Here is a 19732-nt window from a genome sequence, read left to right on the forward strand (position 1 = left end):
GAACTAAAAAGAAAACTACTCACCTTAAGTAAAATTTTTCTTAAACATTTAAATCACATATACTAACATTTTATAAAGAAAGGTTACTACTGAGCAACATAATTTCCAAAACATCATTCAGAGACAACTTAGTTTTTGAAGAAACTTTTAATTTTGAACTTTCACTATACATATATATGTATGTTTTCCATTCATTCTCATGTTTTGGAGGCTTGATGTGTGAATGCTAATGAATATTAGGATTCTTGTTCTTGCCTGGAGAATCCCAGGGACGGGGAGCCTGGTGGGCTGCCGTCTATGGGGTCGCACAGAGTCGGACACAACTGAAGCGACTTAGCAGCAGCAGCAGCGTACTTGTTCCTAAGCAAATAGAACCATCAGAGCATTTTATATATTTGAAACTGCATTCCTTTTTTGTTTGTTTGTTTTTTTTTTTGAGCAATATCACATTTGAAATCATGCTTGAAGAAACATTTTGTGGCAGGGAGCCAGTGCTCTCATTAAGGACACTTTGCCCATGACCAATTTATTAGTTTACTTATTTCTGCAATGCATATTGCTCCTGTGGCTCATACATGCCTAATGTTGAAAACTGCTTGTCAAGGATGTGTACACTGTGTTGTCTTATTTATATCAGAGTATACAATTTAGTAAGTTATAATACATGGAAGTTAATGGAAATTTTATTTAGACTTATACATTTTGGCAGCCTGACAAAATAATCTTTCTTACTTTCTTAGCTAGAGTGCATGTTAATTTTTGTATTCTTCTTTTGTTTTGTTTTGTTTTTTTTGTCTTAATTAGAGTTTCCCTTAGAACTAGATCCCATGTCAAGGTATAAGTCATAAGTTTGGGAAGTTCATAAATTACTGAGAGGGGAGTGAGAAATGCGTCAGCCAGGGGGAAGCAGTAAGTAGAATTCTTTGAGATGATTTAATGCTATCTCAGACTTATTCTATCCAAAGGGTGAGGGAAGCGGTATATTTATACACCGACTCTCATCAGAGGTTGGCTGAATGCTGCTGGGCGGGAAATGGAGCTTTCCCTGACTGGTCTGGCCTGCCGTGCACATGAGCACAGTAGTCTTTGGAGCTTCAGAAAAACCCTGATGCAAAGAGAAGCAGATAAGGCAACTGGAACACAATTGGAGCTAAAACAAAAACAGCTGGGAGCCCTAGGAGTGCCACCCAAAGTATCTGCCATACCTTCCATGGGCTCCTGTTCACCTGGTGCTATTTTGTCCCAATCTGTGGAAAGAAAGCCAACTTCCCTGGTGACTCAGACAGTGAAGATTGCCTGCAATGCAGGAGACCTGGGTTTGATCTCTAGGTGGGGAAAATCCCTGGAGAAGGGAATGGCAACCCATTCCAGTGTTCTTGTCTGGAAAATCCCCATGGACAGAGGAGCCTGGCAGGATACAGCCCATGGGATCGCAAAGAGTTGGACACATCTGAGTGACTAACAATTTCGTTTTCATGGAAAGAGAGAACAGTCACTTCTCAAGTATGCATTCATCAATTCATTAGTTTACACACCTTTATTGATCTCTCTTCCAGAGATCACTGTTTGAGGCACAGAGGCAGACACTAAGAAAGAGCTGATGACAAATTGACACTAAAGAGGTACTCACAGTCAGGGTAGCAGCCTAGGAGGGGATGGGCATTGACACCAATGAGGTGCCCACAGTCAGGCTAACGGCCCAGGAGGGGGTGGGCCAGGGAAAGTTTTGAAGTGCAAAGAAGTTTGAATATGTGCTCCCTCTTGGGAAAGGACAGATTCCTAGTACCAATCTAGAGTGGCTGTGGTTCTTTTATTAACTCTGAGGGTCCCCGTCTTCACCTTTGGTTCTCCGTGTATCGCCCTGAAGAGGCTTGTGTGTGGAAAAGGAAGGCAGCAATATACGGTTCCAATCAGGGTATTTTAGTAGCTGTGTTCTCTGGCTGGAACAGTCACACGATTGTTCAAGATTTTGACATGAGCATATTATGACTCTACTTACAGGAGAAAACAGGAATGCTGCATGCTGAAATATGCAGTTTTATATAAAGGAATGCTGCTACTATGGAACATGCATGTATCAGAAGGCCAGTTCAGTACACAATTTTTGGATGAAGGCACACTGAAGAAATTATACCAAAAAATGTAATATTTAAGGATATTAACCCAAAGTGGGAATGTGTTTATTAATCCAAAGTGGGAAATACAGCTATAGGAATGCAGACAGACGTATGTGATTATCTCAAACGGTATTGGTATTTAGAGTTTCTACATTGCTCTTCCTTGGATTTCTTCAGAGGTGCCTGCAGAGATGGTGATGATAGTCATGGTTCCCAGCTTTTGGAACACTGTTTACGTGTTACCAGACATACCTTATCTCCAAAAGCTTGACAACTGTACAGGCAGATTGCCATCTTCACTGTATATTAATGAAAACCTAATCCATCAAAATTTTAACCTGGGCATCTTGTATTCTGAGGTATGCTTGCAGAACTTATTGATAAGAAAGACCATGTACAACAAAAGGATGTCCAAGATTCATCTATTTGTTAAAAAAAATATTACCTTGGAAACTGACTATAGACTAGACACATAGCTAGGCCCTACACACACCATCATGAACGAGACAGACACCCCGCTGCCCACTTACAGCTTCTTACAGCCTGCAGTGGAGATCACAAAGCTATAAGCAAATCCGTGCACACTACATCTGAGTGTTACAGTAAGAGACGTGCAGGTGCTAAGGGAGCCCAGAGCCAGGGGATCTGATTGATTTTAGGGATTAGAAAAAGCTTTCTTGAGAAAGTGACTTTTAAGCAAAATATTAAAAAATAACAAGGTCGAAGTGGGAAAGGGTTGGGGAGAATGGTTCCAGGCACAGGGAGCAGCATGTCTGAAGGCCCAGAGGCTTCATTCCAGCTTGGAAAGACAGTACGGCTGGGACATGAACTTCACGATGGACAGCGGAGGCAGAAGCAACTCGGACGATGGAGGCCCTGTGAACCACGCCGTGGATTCAGCTTTCCCATTCTAACGGCCTTGGGAAGTTTATGAAGGAGAGCCCGTCACTATTTGCATTTTAGAAAGCTTCCTATGCCTGTGGTAAAAGGATTGAATAGGAGTAAACCCAGGGTCAAGGAAGCTACACCAGGTATTCTGATAATCACCGTGGAGAGCTGCTAGTGAGAGGGAGCAGAGTGGATTTCTCTGGGGGACACTGAGGCTTTAGGAAGGGAAGACATGAGTGAGGTTTCCAGGAAGGAGGAGGGTATAGTGACATTGCGTGGGCTTCTGATTTGGGCAGCAGGGTGAACATTAGTGCAGCTTCTAAGCAGCTTCTGAAAACCTTTAAGAAGTTTGCCCCTATGAAAGCTGATTTCTACCTGCCGGCCAAAGATCTAGAGGGACCTCACCCTCTCATTCTAAAAGGAGATGTTAATACAGATACAACTCTTTTGGTATCTGAAGGTAGTAGGATTAGGAATTAATTCATCTTCCATTTTCTTGTTTTTCTTTGCTATACTTTTAAAAAGGGAGCTTTATCTGTAAAGCTACAGCTTCTGTGCTGTCTTTTGATGAACATGTGGCTGTCTCAGCTTACTCACAAGTCAGGAGAGTTAGGCCTAAGTCATGTCTACTAAGCTAAGGGAAAGATAATTCATCACCAGTGTAATTAAGTGAGCTTTTCTAGAATGTGTTAACTTCTCATCTACGTAATATGAATCCAGACAGAGTGGGGTTGTGATGTTTATTTTAATCTTGTATTGTCATTAACCACTTTGTTATACTGGTTACCCTTGGGTATTCCATGGAAAAAGATTCCTGTTTGTTTTCCTTTTAAGGATTTGCAGTAGTATGCCCGAGTGAATTGATTCCTGGGAATTGTTCTTACTTATTCACTGTGTGTTGCTGTGGTTTTGTTCTCCGTTGGGTTGAGCAGCTGTGCCTCTCTGTACAGCATTTACACACTGTTCACATGATGCCTGGGCACCTAGGTGTAAGTTTTTCATTATGCCCAGACGAGGAGAAGTGCGTGAAAAACCTCCGGAACCATAAACTCTGATTCCCCAATTATGAATAGTTAGAAAACCAGAGTTCTATGTTTTCATTAACACAAGGCCCTACATGCCAGCTAAGCTTACTACCTGCTAAGCCTCCTAGATCTACTGGAAAACGTGCTTTGGCAGTTCTCCAATCTTGCTAAAACTCATAAATAGATGCCTTTCATATGAATTGTTTTAGATCTGGCATATTGACACTGGAATACGTTATTCTTTTAGCAGCTGGACAAATTAAAATAAAATGATGGCTCCTTTTTTCAGTCTAATAAAATACGCAGAATTGTGTTAATATCTTAATCTGGCAGTCAGGAATTAGATTGTGTGCTCACAATCGCACAATTTCACTAGGGGGAATTACGTGTTTCCTTTTCCTTGTTTTCTTGATGATTTTCCTAACTGCCAATAGCTCAGGGAGAATTTGGTCAGACAGAATGACTGGGATCATCTGGGGAGCTTTTTGAAACAGTCGTAATGCTGAGCCCCATCTCCCCCAAATCCTGATTTAATTGGTGTTGTGTGCAGCCTGGGCATCTGGATTTTTAAAAGCTCCCAGGAGATTCTAATGTGCAGCCAAGGTTGAGAGCCAGAGTTCCCATCATGTGTGACAGACGGCATATTTCCCTGAAGTGTCTCCCCCCATTCCTCTGTTCTCTCTTGTTTTCTGTAAGTCCAGCTCACATCTGAAGGCATGGTTCTGGGCTAGCAGAATAATGGAGGTGCCAAGTGGTCCAGTTTGATTCAAGTGGTTCCATTTATGCTCAGGTTGATAATACACGAGTCTAAGGAGTACACCCAAGACCACTGTCAGCTACCATGTAGGTCAGACTGTTCAGGAGTCCCTCTGGCACTTCCCAGCTTACTGGCACACTTGTGCATAAAGCAACATGTCTATTGACAGGGTCTTCTGTCTAGTAGAGACATCCCATAAGTGCTTTAGATTTGGCCTTTCACTAAAATATATATTTCTTTGATTTTATACATTACATAGATGTTTAATATTCAGCTTAAGATTCAAATGTTTATTTATTGATACAAAAGTATACAAGTATTTGATATTTCATATCTTTGAACAAGATGTTGTACCAAAACATATTCTGGAGGCGTGAATTGGTGTTGTTCAGTCGCTAAGTCATGTCCGTCTCTTTGCAACTCTATGGACTATAGCAGGCCAGGCTCCTCTGCCCTCCACTCTCTCTGAGTTTGCTCAAAGTCATGTCCATTGAGTCAGTGATGTTATCTAACCATCTCATCCTCTGCTGCCCACTTCTCCTTTTGCCTTTAATCTTTCCCAGCATCAGGGTCTTTCCAATGAGTTGGCTCTTTACATCAGGTAGCCAGAGTATCGGAGCGTCAGCTTGAGCATCTGTCCTTCTAATGAATATTCAGGGTTGTTTTATTTTAACATTGACTAGTTTGATATTCTTGCAATCAAGGGACTCTTAAGAGTCTTCTCCAGTGCCATAATTCGAAAGCACCACACTTCTTCAGCACTCAGCCTTCTTTGTGGACCAACTCTCACAATCCTACGTGACTAAGGGAAAGACCATCGCATGAATACCAATGTGCATTTGGAACCCCATTATCTACCTTCTTGTATAAAACAAGGGTTCTGTTCCTTAAAACTTAATAAACTTTGACTGGGAATGTGACATACTTATCTTTGGATGATTTATTTTAGGACTTGTGAATAGATTTAAAGCTTTGTTGAAAAACAGTGAGAAAATTATAGCTATTGAAACTCTTAAGATACATTTCCAATGAAAACTGGATAATAGTTTCAAAAAGATGATCAGCTCAGAAGTTTGCCTTAAGTTTTAAGAAAATATCTCTAAAGAAAGTATACAAGAGTCGGGAAATTCACTCATTATAAATAAAGTGATTTTATTTATGAGTACTATTTGTATCTTGCATTCCTTTAAAATAAATTTTAGGATATGTAAGTCTTTTTGGTGTGGTAAGTTTAATTTACACAACGTACCTTATGGTGAACAGGTCAGACAGTTTTTTCAAGTGTCATTCCTGACAGCCTCACTCACTCTTCTTGCTACAGTCTAGGCGGCCTCCTAGTTGTCTTCATGATACTGTGAGAGCTGTGGCATTATAGGCTCTAGGGTACTTAAAATCTCTTCTCAGCTGGTATTTTCAATGATTGTTAGGAAAACAAGTGGACTTTGTTTCCTAGGTAAAAAGTTTATCAAATTGAGGCATCTGAATATTCTGTTGAAAATACCATCTTTCACCATGAATCTGTATTTCAATCTGTCACTAAGTTTGAGATCAGTATCAGTTCAGTTGAGTTGCTCGGTCTGACTCTTTGCGAGTCAGACAAAGAGGACTGCAGCACGCCAGGCCTCCCTGTCCATCACCAACTCCCAGACTTGACTCAAACTCATGTCCATTGAGTTGGTGATGCCATCCAACCATCTCATCCTCTGTTGTCCCCTTCTCCTCCTGCTTCAGTCTTTCCCAGCATCAGGGTCTTCTCGAATGAGCCAGTTCTTCCATCAGGTGGCCAAAGTATTGGAGTTTCAGCTTCAGCATCAGTCCTTCCAATGAATATTTAGGGCTGATTTCTTTTAGAATGGACTGGTTGGATATCCTTGCAGTTCAAGGGAGTCTCAAGAGTCCTCTCCAACACCACAGTTCAAAAGCATCAATTGTTCAGTGCTCAACTTTCTTTATGGTCCAACTCTCACATCCATACATGACCACTGGAAAAACCATAGCCTTGACTAGATGAACCTTTGTCACCAAAGTAATATCTCTGCTTTTTAATATGCTGTCTAGGTTGATCATAAATTTCCTTCCAAGGAGTAAGCATCTTTTAATTTCATAGCTGTAGTTCCATCTGCAGTGATTTTGGAGCCCCAAAAAATGAAGTCTCTCACTGTTTCCACTGTTTCCCCATGGATTTGCCCTGAAGTGATAGGACCGGATGCCATGATCTTAGTTTTCTGAATGTTGAGATTCAAGCCAACTTTTCACTCTCCACTTTCACTTTCATCAAGAGGCTCTTTAGTTCTTCACCACTTTCTGCCATAAGGGTGGTGTCATCTGCATATCTGAGGTTATTGATATTTCTCCCAGCAATCTTGATTCCAGCTTGTGCTTCTTCCAGCCCAGCATTTCTCATGAGGTACTCTGCATAGAAGTTAAATAAGCAGGGTGACAATATACAGCCTTGAGGTACTCCTTTTCCTATTTGGAACCAGTCTGTTGTTCCATGTTCAGTTCTAACTGTTGCTTCCTGACCTGCATATAGGTTTCTCAAGAGGCAGGTCAGGTGGTCTGGTATTCCCATCTCTTTCAGAATTGTCCACAGTTTATTGTGATCCACACAGTTAAAGCCTTTGGCATAGTCAATAAAGCAGAAATAGATGTTTTTCTGGAACTCTCTTGCTTTTTTGATGATCCAACAGATGTTGGCAATTTGATCTCTGGTTCCTCTGCCTTTTCTAAATCCAGCTTGAACATCAGGAAGTTCACGATTCACGTATTGCTGAAGCCTGGCTTGGAGAATTTTGAGCATTACTTTACCAGTATGTGTGATGAGTGCAATTGTGCTGTAGTTTGAGCATTCTTTGGCATTGCCTTTCTTTGGGACTGTAATGAAAACTGATCTTTTCCAGTCCTGTGACCACTAGTGAGTTTTCCAAGCTTGCTGGAATGTTGAGTGCAGCACTTTCACAGCTTCACCTTTTAGGATTTGAAATAGCTCAACTGGAATTTCATCACCTCCACCAACTTTGTTCGTAATGATGCTTCCTAAGGCCCACTTGACTTCACATTCCAGGATGTCTGGCTCTAGGTGAGTGGTCAAACCATTGTGATTTTCTGGGTCATGAAGATCTTTTTGATACAGTTCTTCTGTGTATTCTTGCCACCTCTTCTTAATATCTTCTGCTTCTGTTAGGTCCATACCATTTCTGTTCTTTATTGAGCCCATCTTTGCATGGAATGTTCCCTTGGTATCTCTAATTTTCTTGAAGAGATCTCTAGTCTTTCCCATTCTGTTGTTTTCCTCTCTTTGTTTGCACTGATCACTGAAGAAGGCTTTCTTATCTCTCCTTGCTGTTCTTTGGCACTCTGCATTCAAATGGGTATATCTTTCCTTTTCTCCTTTGCTTTTTGCTTCTCTTCTTTTCACAACTATTTCTAAGGTCTCCTCAGACAGCCATTTTGCTTTTTTGCATTTCTTTTTCTTGGGGATGATCTTGATCCCTGTCTCCTGTACAATCAGGAACCTCCATCCATAGTTCATCAGGCACTCTGTCTATCAGATCTAGTCCCCTAAGTCTATTTCTCACTTCCACTGTATAATCGTAAGGGATTTGATTTAGGTCATACTTGAATGGTCTAGTGGTTTTCCCTACTTTCTTCAATTTAAGCCTGAATTTGGCAGGAAGGAGTTCATGATCTGAGCCACAGTCAGCTCCCAGTCTTGTTTTTGCTGACTGTATAGAGCTTCTCCATCTTTGGCTGCAAAGGATATAGTCAATCTGATTTCGGTATTGACCATCTGGTGATGTCCGTGTGTAGAGTCTTCTCTTGTGTTGTTGGAAGAGGGTGTTTGCTATGACCAGTGTGTTCTCTTGGCAAAACTCTAGTAGCCTTTGCCCTGCTTCCTTCTGTACCCCACGGCCAAATTTGCCTGTTACTTCAGGTGTTTATTGACTTCCTACTTTTGCATTCCAGTCTCCTCTCCTATGAAAAGAACATCCTTTTTGGGTGTTAGTTTTAGAAGGTCTTGTAGGTCTTCATAGAATCGTTCAACTTTGGCTTCTTCAGAATTACTGGTCAGGGTATAGACGTGGATTACCGTGATATTAAATGGTTTGCCTTGGAAATGAATAAACGTCATTCTGTTGTTTTTTAGACTGTATCCAAGTACTGTGTTTCAGACTCTCTTGTTGACTTTTGTTGAGCTCAGTATAAAACAAGCTTTTTTTTCAGTCATTGGAAAAACCTAAGATCCTCACTACAGTTTTCCTTTGAAAAATAAAAAAGATGCTTTGATAGAACTGTTGATGATTATTATTGACCACCTGTCATACACACACACCCACCATGCTCATCTCCTACCCATGTCTTGGGTGGGCTTATGAATTAATTCCAAGTTGCATTCTACTGTATAGAATCTATGTACTTTAACAATTTAAAAAATGTTGCTGTTATTTTGTGACAGTAAAACAAATTACCTCACTTTGAATTTGTTTCCTTTAGTTGAATCTTCTCAAAGTGTGCTTAGTGGCACAGCCAAGACATTGAAGACGTTCAGCAGTAGATAAATGGTTTTCCTGTTCCTGTCCATGTTCTGTTGCATTATTATGGTTGTTATTATCATATTATGTCTTTGAGTATGCAAAACAAGTTTTAGTAAAAAGGCATGGGTTCTTCTTGTATTCTAAATTGTATATATTGATTTTCCTATGGCAAATGTCCCTATTGAGGACTTGTTGAATTTTTTTGTTATTTTTTTTTCCTTTTTAAGTTTTTTAAATTAAGGCCAAAATCAAACCTTTTTTTTTTCATACATTGAAATCCTTAGGTTATTTCTTATTTGTTAGGATTGCTTATCTACAAATAATAGAAAGCCTAAAATAATAGTGGCTTATATAAGGTAGAAGTTAATTTAATTTTTTTTTAATGCTCATGTAAAAGAAGTAGAGACCTAAGGAGTCCAGAGCTGCTGTGGTGGCTCACCTGTCACCAGGGACCTGGGTTTTTATATCATTAGCACATGACTTTCATCCTCCAGGTCATCTCATGTTCTAAGATTTCTGCTGTATTATCTTCCTTTCCAGTAGGAAGGAAGCTAGAAAAGGGGAGGGTGGTACCAGAAGAGCTCTTCTCTTCCTTATAATGACTCTTTCTATAAATCCCATAACTCACTTCTCCTTAGTTTTCTTGGTCCAAACAAATTAACATGGCTATACCTTGCTGAAATTAGGTAAGTTAGAAATCAGATATATTAGAAAATTCTGAAGACTTAAGAAAATACTGGACTGAAAGGGAGTCTTGGAATTCTAGAATTTTAGTGGGAGAAATATCAGTAACCTCAGATATGCAGATGGTACCACCCTTATGGCAGAAAGCAAAGAGCAACTAAAGAACCTTTGATGAAGGTGAAAGAGGAGAGTGAAAAAGTTGACTTAAAACTCAGCATTCAGAAAACAAAGATCATAGCATCTGGTCCTATCACTTCATGGCAAATAGATGGGGAAACAGTGGAAACAGTGACACACTTTATTTTCTTGGGCTCCAAAATCACTGCAGATGGTGACTGCAGCCATGAAATTAAAAAACACTTGCTGCTTGGAAGAAAAGCTATGACAAACCTAAAGTGAAAGAAAAGTGAAAGTGAAGTCGCTCAGTCGTTTCCGACTCTTTGCAACTCCAAGGACTGTAGCCTACCAGGCTCCTCCGTCCATAGGATTTTCCAGGCAAGAGTACTGGAGTGGGTTTCCATTTCCTTCTCCAGGGGATCTTCTCAACCCAGGGATCTAGCCCAGGTATCCCGCACTGTAAGCAGACCCTTTAGCATCTGAACCACCAGTGAAAGTGAAAATGGAGTCACTCAGTTGTGTCCGACTCTTTGCGACCCCATGGACTGTAGCTTAACAGGCTTCTCCATCCATGGGATTCTCCAGGCAAGAATACTGGAGTGGGTTACCATTTCCTTCTCCAGGGGATCTTCCCAACCCAGGTATCGAACCCTGGTCTCCTGCATTGGAGGCAGACGCTTTAACCTCTGAGCCACCAGGGAAGACCATGACAAACCTAGATGCATATTAAATAGCAGAGACATTGCTTTGCTGACAAAGGTCCATCTAGTCAAAGCTATGATTTTTCCAGTAGTCATGTATGGATGTAAGAGTTGGACCATAAAGAAGGCTGAGCACCAAACATCAATGCTTTTGAACCGTGGTCTTGGAGAAGATTCTTGAGAGTCCCTTGGACTGCAAGGAGATCAAACCAGTCCATCCTAAAGGAAATCAATCCTGAATATTCATTGGAAGGACTGATGCTGAAGCTGATGTTCCAGTACTTGGGCCACCTGATGTGAAGAGCCAACTCATTAGAAAAGATATGAATTCTGGGAAAGTTGAAGGCAGGAAGAGAAGAGGACAACAGAGGACGAGAAGATTGGATGGCATCACTGACTCAATGGACATGAGTTTGAGTAAGCTCCAAGAGCGGAGAAGGCAATGGCACCCCACTCCACTACTCTTGCCTGGAAAATCCCATGGACGGAGGAGCTTGGTAGGCTGCAGTCCATGGGGTTGCTAAGAGTCGGACACGACTGAGTGACTTCACTTTCACTTTTCACTTTCATGCATTGAAGAAGGGAATGGCAACCCACTCCAGTGTTCTTGCCTAGAGAATCCCAGGGATGGGGGAGCCTGGTGGGCTGCCGTCTACGGGATCTCGGAGTCGGACACGACTGAAGCGACTTAGCAGCAGCAGCAGCAGTAGTCCCATAACAAAGGCCAGAGTCCAAGTGGGAGGAACTACAAATTGGTGTGTAAACAGCAGATGTGGTTCCTTACAGGGGTCACCAGCGTATCTGCCTGCCCCAGAAAGTTCTGAGCGGGAAGGATAAAATACCCACTATTTATTGAGTTACTATCATGTTCCAGAGGGATTCTCTGGTAGGTCAGCTGGCAAAGAATCCACCTTCAAAGTAGGAGACCCTGGTTTGATTCCTAAGTTGGGAAGATCCATCTGGAGAAGGGATAGGCTACCCACGCCAGTGTTCTTGGGCTTCCCTGGTGACTCAGCTGGTAAAGAATCCACCTGCAATGTGGGAGACCTGGGTTTGATCCCTGGGTTGGGAAGATCCTCTGGAGAAGGGAAAGGCTAACCACTCCAGTATTCTGGCCTGGAGAATTCCATGGCCGTATAGTCCATGGGGTGGCAGAGAGTCGGACACGACTGAACAACTTTCATTTTCACTTTCTATCGTGTTTCAGTTACTCTCTTTAATGATGAATTTGCCCTGCAAAGATGGTGTAATTTGTCCCATTTTTCACACAGGAAAATTAGATTCAAAATGTTTTCATGAAACTGTACAAGGTCACATGGCTCTAAGGAGTGGGGCTGGCATTTCAGTCCTGCTGTGAGTGCCTGCAAAGTCTTTCCTTTTTCCGTGGCCCTCGGCCGCCTTCTTAACCAGTCGGTCTTTTGTAGCTGGCATGTCTGCCCTGTGTGTTTTTACTCTGAGCATGACAAAAGGCTTGACACCTGATGTGTTGTTTTCTTTGAATTGAGGACAGGAGAGAGAGACTCTTGGACACTCTAATTACCCAGGAGCGCCGGGCGCCACAGCAATGCCTCCTACTGAGCGCAGCGAAAGGAGCACACGGCCAGTGGGGCTGGACAAGGGGCGGTCGGGCTCCCCTGTGCTCCGCCCCGTTGCCAGGTCTTTCTTCTGAACAAATCTGACCAGTGACAACAGCCTCCAAAGTCATTGCTAGAAAGCCCTCCATGAAATAAAGAATTGTAACAGAGGCATAAAAAATGTGGTATTTTCTAATACTTTTTAATTGGTGTGTTCCTAATATCACAGCTCTGAGGAGAAGCCCCTTGTCAAAATAAGTATGGGTCATGCACAAGGCCATGGAATTCCATTCTTCACATTTTAAGTAACATCAAGATTGTTCCTTTCCTTCACAGTTTGGCAGATCAGAGTTCCCTTTTAAAATGCGAGAAGTTAGTTACTTATCAAAGCATTTGATTAATTAGCTAGGCCTGTCAGGCCAAACAGAACTAGCCAAGTCTTTTAAATCTCTTAATATGGGCCAATTTTCACAATAACCTGTTTCATTCATGGCCTTGGCGTTTTAAATTCTTGCTCATTAGTGACCTGGTATTTGGGCTTGTCTGAAAGGAAAGCATCCGTCGTGTTAAACAGGGCTCATTATGGATTATAGGTTTTCGAATGGAGATGCCCATGCACAAAAGACTGCCCTCCCATTTTCCTCTGAATCGCTAATTGGACCTTCACCTTGTTTTTTACGAGCAAAAGGCTAAGCTTCAATAAGGAGGCAGGCTTTTATAATGTCACAGTTTGGGGTTTTACTCAAGAGTGGGTCACCTATCATTATCAGTACAGATGCACAACTAAAGTAAAGCATGTGTTTGGTTTTGCTGCAACAATAAAAATAATGGCTGCTTTTAAAACTAGTAAAACACTGAACTTGATGGAAAGAGAAATTCATTGACTATATCACCCTACAATAGCTCAATTCCCTGAGTGATAAAATACAACCTCCAGACACTCAGAAATAAACATCCGATAGTTAAGAAATAAATGAAACAATTCCAAACCCACAGTACCCCTTGCTGACTTCTAAAGAAATACATTTCTTATACTCCCAAAGAGATGCATGTATTATGATATCCCCAGGGGTTTTGCCTCATCATTGTACATCATACAAATGTCTCTAATAGAAATTCCTTTTGAATTTGCCTTGGTTAAAATAATCTTCTATTTGGTGTATGGTTCCAATTTGTTTTAAAATACTATATTATTTGAAGTAATTCTTTTCCTCACTTCCTTTTTATTTTCTTTCAAAATTTACTGTTCATTTCCAATTACTCCAGACCCTAATAGTCTATTTTGCTGTTGGCAGAATTGGTATATCTGTTTAGTTGCATTCTGCCTGTTGAATTTCTTTCCAGTGAATGTCTCTGCAGTGGCTTCTTTTGATGGCAAAATATTAAACTACTTGTTTAGGACCTTCAGTTTTCATTTGTAATCTGTCCCTACCATCAACCCTTTTAATAAGCCAAGTGTCCTAATTAATTCACTGTACCCTCTGATTTAAGTATTTATGGATGTGACTCAAAATGCTGATACACAAGTTTCTATTGGCCTTAAAAGAAATAATTTTCCTGGCAGTGTTATCAGTTTTAAAAATTCAGATTTCATACATTTGAGGTGAGCAGATTCAGCTGACAACCTAAATGTGGCGTCATGTTAATGGAGTCCTGGAAGCTGCTGGTGTTAAAATGAGTAAATTAAGGGGTCAACACTGCTTATTTAGGCACATTAGGATAAAATAGTATGAGAGCTGGGACTTAACAAAAATCAATTCAGCACGCGGAGTGCACATCCATCAGGTCTTTGTTATGATGTCAGGGGGAGAGCCACCTGGCTTTATTTTATGAGGAATGCTACATTAGCATCCCCATGTCCTTGGATGACTGTGACACTTGCTGTTCCAGAACTACTTTGAGGCATCCACAAGGCCCTCAGGGACCACTCCAAGTACATTAAAAAAATTAAGTTGGCATCGAATGACTTATTGAACTCTTTATTGATATCCTTGGGATTTGCATGTCAATCTTCACAGTGGTTAGTCTCCTTCCATACAGATCGCATTAAGTACGAGGTTGCAACAGTTACGTTGATGATTTGTGCAAATTACTTTTTTCTATCCAGTCCCCACGCATTACAACAGTAATAAAAGCAGCTTGAATTTCAGGCATGGCCTGGGTGTTTTATTTCACAGTAACTTCTAGGTAGATATTATCCCCTCTCTGAGACTTTAAGCATTACCTCAGTGTCACAAACCAGGGCCTTGCCACTGGCTTCAGCTATAGCAAAGAAGTTTTAAATTTTACTCTGACCTAGGCTTTGTACCCTGAAAGACGTCAGAGATTGTATTTTATAGATAATGTAATAATTCTTTCTTATTGAACTACACTTGTTAATTTACAGTGTTGTGCCAATCTCTGCTGTACAGCAAAGTGACTTAGTTATACACCTGTATGCATTCTTTTTTATATTTTTTGCCACTATGGTTTGTCACAGGATATTGAAGATGGGTCCCTGTGCTATAGATAATAATTCTTTAGTTCATCTTTGTATTTGCGCATTTCCCTTGCCAAAATAAAAAACTTGCCTGGACGTGTTCTTTGCTCTGGTCTCTCTCCAAAACCATTAGCTTTTATTAAAGGGTTGGAGCCTACATATTTAGTTTCACAGGCATACATATTGATTTGTATTTGAAACCAGTTTTAATATGCATTAATAGTAGTTCAAAATATGTAAGTAATTTTTTATGTAATATCTACTGTAGAAGACTTCATAGTCTTATATAAAGTAAAAAAGGATTATAGGCAAGAAATATTACACTCTACCCATGTTATTGTCATAACCCATCTTCCTGGTATCCTTTTATTTTAACAATTTAAATGTTTTATGAAAGTGATGTTGCTCAAATCTAAAGCTTAGGGAAAATAGGAAAGGCATAAAGAAGATAATAAAGATGGCATGTAGTCTCACAACTTAAAGGTAAGTCCTGCTAATGGTTGATATTCTTTCAGATCTTTCCTTTACATTTTCCAGTGTGTGTGTATGTATAAAGTTTTTCTGTGTGTTCATGTATACTTAGTACAAGCAAATAATTATGCTACTTTGGTACATTTTAAGGATGTGCCATAATTTTTTAGTTAATTACCTGCTGTTGGAATTTAAACTGATACTGAGCTATTGTGCTTCTAAATATTTCTTTGACCATTCCTAAATACACAGCTTCTTTTTAAGAAGGTAAAATGTTATGAATGTTTAAATTTCAGACATTACCAAAACACCTTTTACTTTTAGGACTACCTTGAATGGCGTAGTCATTCATTACTTCAGTCAGAACCATTTGTTTTGAATGTTTTGCCTAGCACTAGGCATTGTGCTGCTGCTGCTGCTAAGTCGCTCAGTCGTGTCTGACTCTGTGCGACCCCATAGACGGCAGCCCACGAGGCTCCCCCATCCCTGGGATTCTCCAGGCAAGAACACTGGAGTGGGTTGCCGCTTCTTTCTCCAATGCATGAAAGTGAAAAGTGAAAAGTGAAAGTGAAGTCGCTCAGTCGTGTCCGACTCTTTGCAACCCCGTGGACTGCAGCCCACCAGGCTCTGCCGTCCCCGGGATTCTCCAGGCAAAAACACTGGAGTGGGGTGCCATTGCCTGTGCTAGGCAATGATATAAAACAGACGACCCCTGTGCTCTCCCAGAATTTACCACGCAAGGAGCGGGGACAAATTTGAACTAAGTAACTGTACAAATGCCTTCTGGACAGAACTTGTGTTATGAAGGAAAAGTTACAGGGAGTTTGAACCAGATATAGTGTGAGGAATCAGGAAATGCCTCCCTAAAGAAATGATATCTGACACTTGAAAAGTGAGGTTGTGCATGGGATGTAATGTATACTGTGTTACATCCTTCTGGCAATCATTACCTTCCTACTGGGGAATGCTAGGTATGCTTTGACATATGCTAAGTCAGGTCGTTTTATTCCATTTTATGGTTGACAATAAAAAAAATAGTCTATAGAGTCTCTTTCCACTGCTTTTGCTCACAATTACAATGATTAACATGTGTTGGTTCAGAAGTATTTTTAAAAGGAAAAAGTGATGTCCATACTCAAAAGAGTTGCATGTCACTGAGGTTGGGTTCCATCTTACAAGCAGCATATTCAGTGCTATTCTTGGAGCCAAGGGAAATTCCAGTCCCAGTTGTCCAATAGTCATCTTTGAGGGTCTTAAGCAAAAAGGAGAGGACCTTGGAATATCATATTAGACTGTAAACAGTAACACCTTTAAGTCTGACTTTCTCTCTTTGGACATATCTACCCATCACTCTGTCTATACTCACCAAAATCACTAATAAGGAAACAAAAATGTGTGGACATTAACTTATATAATGTCAGAAACTCCTGTGACTGATGTTGTTTTTTTGAATGAACTGCGCTGGATGAAGCACAAGCTGGAATCAAGATTGCCAGGAGAAATATCAATAACCTCACATATACAGATGACACCAATCTTATGGCAGAAAGTGAAGAGAAACTAAAGAACCTCAGGATGAAAGTGAAAAATCTGACTTAAAACTCAGCATTCAAAAAACTAAGATCATGGCATCCAGTCCCATCACTTTGTGCAAGTAGATGGGGAAACAATGGAAAAATGACTGACTTTATTTTTTTGGGCTCCAAAATCACTGCAGATGGTGAATGCAGCCATGAAATTAAAAGTCGCTTGCTTCTTGCAAGAAAAGCTATGACCAACCTAGACAGCATATTCAAAAGCAGAGACATTACTTTGGTGACAAAGGTCCTTCTAGTCAAAGCTATGGTTTTTCCAGTAGTCATGTATGGATATGAAAATTGGACTAAAAAGAAAGCTGAGCACCCAAGAATTGATGCTTTTGAACTGTGGTGTTGGAGAAGACTCTTGAGAGTCCCTTGGACTGCAAGGAGATCCAACCAGTCAATCCTAAAGAAAATCAGTCCTGAATATTGGAAGGACTGATGCTGAAGCTGAAACTCCAATACTTTGGCCACCTGATGCAAAGGACTGACTCATTGGAAAAAAAAAAAAACAAACCCTGATGCTGGGAAAGATTGAAGGCAAGAGGAGAAGGGGACAACAAAGGATGAGATGGTTGGATGGCATCTCTGACTTGATGGACATGAGTTCCAGCAAGCTCTGGGAGTTGGTGATGGACAGGAAAGCCTGGCATGCTACAGTCTATAGTGTTACAAAGAGTCAGACAAGACTGAGCAACTGAACTGAATATCTTTGTTTCCAGAAGACCATTTTCTAAGTTAGTCTCAGCATTAAATTTCTTTTTTTTTTTTTTTTTTGCATATTTCTTAGCATGCTTTCTTGTTTCTTAGAGGAGCCCGGTGAACTACAGTCCTTGGAGTCTCAAGAGAGTTGGACACAACTTAGCAACTAAACAAAATGTAAATTTTGTTGTAAATTTAAATTTCTATAGGGCAAATGTCTTTGATTCTTTGTTAAATATTTCAAAATGTACTTCTTACATTTTGTTGTTTAGTTGCTAAGTTGTGTCCAACTCTCTTGAGACTCCAAGGACTGTAGTTCACTGGGCTCCTCTGTCCGTGAGATTCTCCAGCCAAGACCACTGGAGTGAGTTGCCGTTTCCTTCCCCAGGGGTTCTTCCCTACCCAGGCATCAAACCTGCGTCTCTTGTATTAGCAGGTGGATTCTTTACCACTGAACCACCTGGGAAGTCCACTTCTTGTTATATAAAACTATGCAAGTACCATTTTCCTAACAGCTCAACTAATGAATTGATTCTTAATGAATTGGCACAGAATATGCCATGATGTAACATGAGTTTTCTGTTGGATTAGTCAATACCCTTATGTATGAGCCCCACAGAACTGTAGTTATTTCATTTCTTTATCCAAAGAAAAAATAGCATTGTTGATACAAATATCACCATTTAAAATACAGTGGGTTGCTAGTTTTCTCTTTTCTCTGGGAAATGTATGCTTGGCTGACTGGGATTCAGTGAAACCTCTCATTAGGGCACTATGGTTCATTAAGACTTAAAGAGGCATCACTGAAATTTGCATTGGCCATGCTGTGATCTCTGGGCCTCTCTGAATGGTAATTAGGAAATGTTATGCTGTGTGTGCTTGACTTCTGCAATGGTTTTAGCGTCTTTTCTTTTTTTAAAAAACACTTTAATGCTGAAGCTTTGTGTTATATCAAATATTGGCAAGTTTCTTAGGGATGGTATCTTTCTGTTTCTGAATTGAGATTTAAAAAATCAGATTCTTTTTTTTTTTAAGCATTTAAATAACAAATTCAAATATGATGCTGGATTTGTTTTTCACTTATTAGGAAGAGCATCTTAGTGTCTTTATTTCTGTTTTATTTCCTTAAGCTGAATGGAATTTCTGCATGATTGTATAGCACTAGAAAAATCAATAAGCAATGTAGATATTGATTTATTGAATGGCGAACGTGCAGATCAAGAGAAACCACATTCAAATGTGATAATTCAGTTAAGAGTGGGCTGAAATAAGGGTCAGGTTACTAACTGGCAGGGGATTACCAGAGAGATGCATATTATAGCCAGATCCATAGGGAAAGGACTTGTTTAACCTACATGAGAAAACAACTTGTCCTCAGGCATTTGAGAATCAGTAAGTTCTCCATAATTAGACCAGCTAGAAATACTTCTTTTATCAAATGGGCCCAAGAGATCAACCTGCCTTTGCTTTGCTGGCTAGAAAGATACCGTCATAAGTAATATATGTTTCCTTTAAAAATATTCCTTTAGAAATAATTTAAACTGACGTTGTACCTAGTCCAAGTGGCAAAATATTTTTCTCTATATATACTGCTACAGATTGGTTTTGCTTATTTTATCTGCACATTTTGCTCTGGTTGGTGGGTGTGAGCGTGTTCCCTGGGGTGGCCTTCATCACACAGAATTGGAAACGTCTCTTTACTCACCTGATTTTCCCACTCTTGTGTTTCCTCTGTGGAAGGAACTGGTGACCACTCTTAGCTCCACACCTATCAAAGGCCTAACAAAAAAGAATGTTTCTAATAAATATTTGTTGGATAAATTAATTTCTGTAGATTTCTACCGTCTAGCACAGTGGCCGACACAATTATATCCTTAATAGATGTCATGAGTAAGTGAATGAATGAATACATGCATGGACGTTTATCATTTGTTTCATGAGTATTTCCAGTTTTATTGATGTGACTTATTGGAAGCATAATCTCAGGCTTACGGGGGTGGGGGAAGGTTAGAGAAAAATTCTTTCAGTTATCCTGTTGGACTATCAGGGTAAGATTTGTTTTTTGGCAATCACCTCCCCAAACTCCTGTTCCCCCCACACTC

At 40.3% G+C, this 19732-nt stretch overlaps 1 protein-coding gene across 3 annotated transcripts in view; it reads left to right on the top strand.

Moving 5' to 3' along the window:
• Window positions 1-19732, top strand: part of MACROD2 (mono-ADP ribosylhydrolase 2) — a 2305220-nt gene that overhangs the window by 901783 nt on the left and 1383705 nt on the right. The gene's annotated exons all lie outside the window — the stretch shown is intronic.

Source organism: Bos javanicus, chromosome 13, assembly GCF_032452875.1.
Source record: "Bos javanicus breed banteng chromosome 13, ARS-OSU_banteng_1.0, whole genome shotgun sequence".
Classification (NCBI taxonomy): domain Eukaryota; kingdom Metazoa; phylum Chordata; class Mammalia; order Artiodactyla; family Bovidae; genus Bos; species Bos javanicus.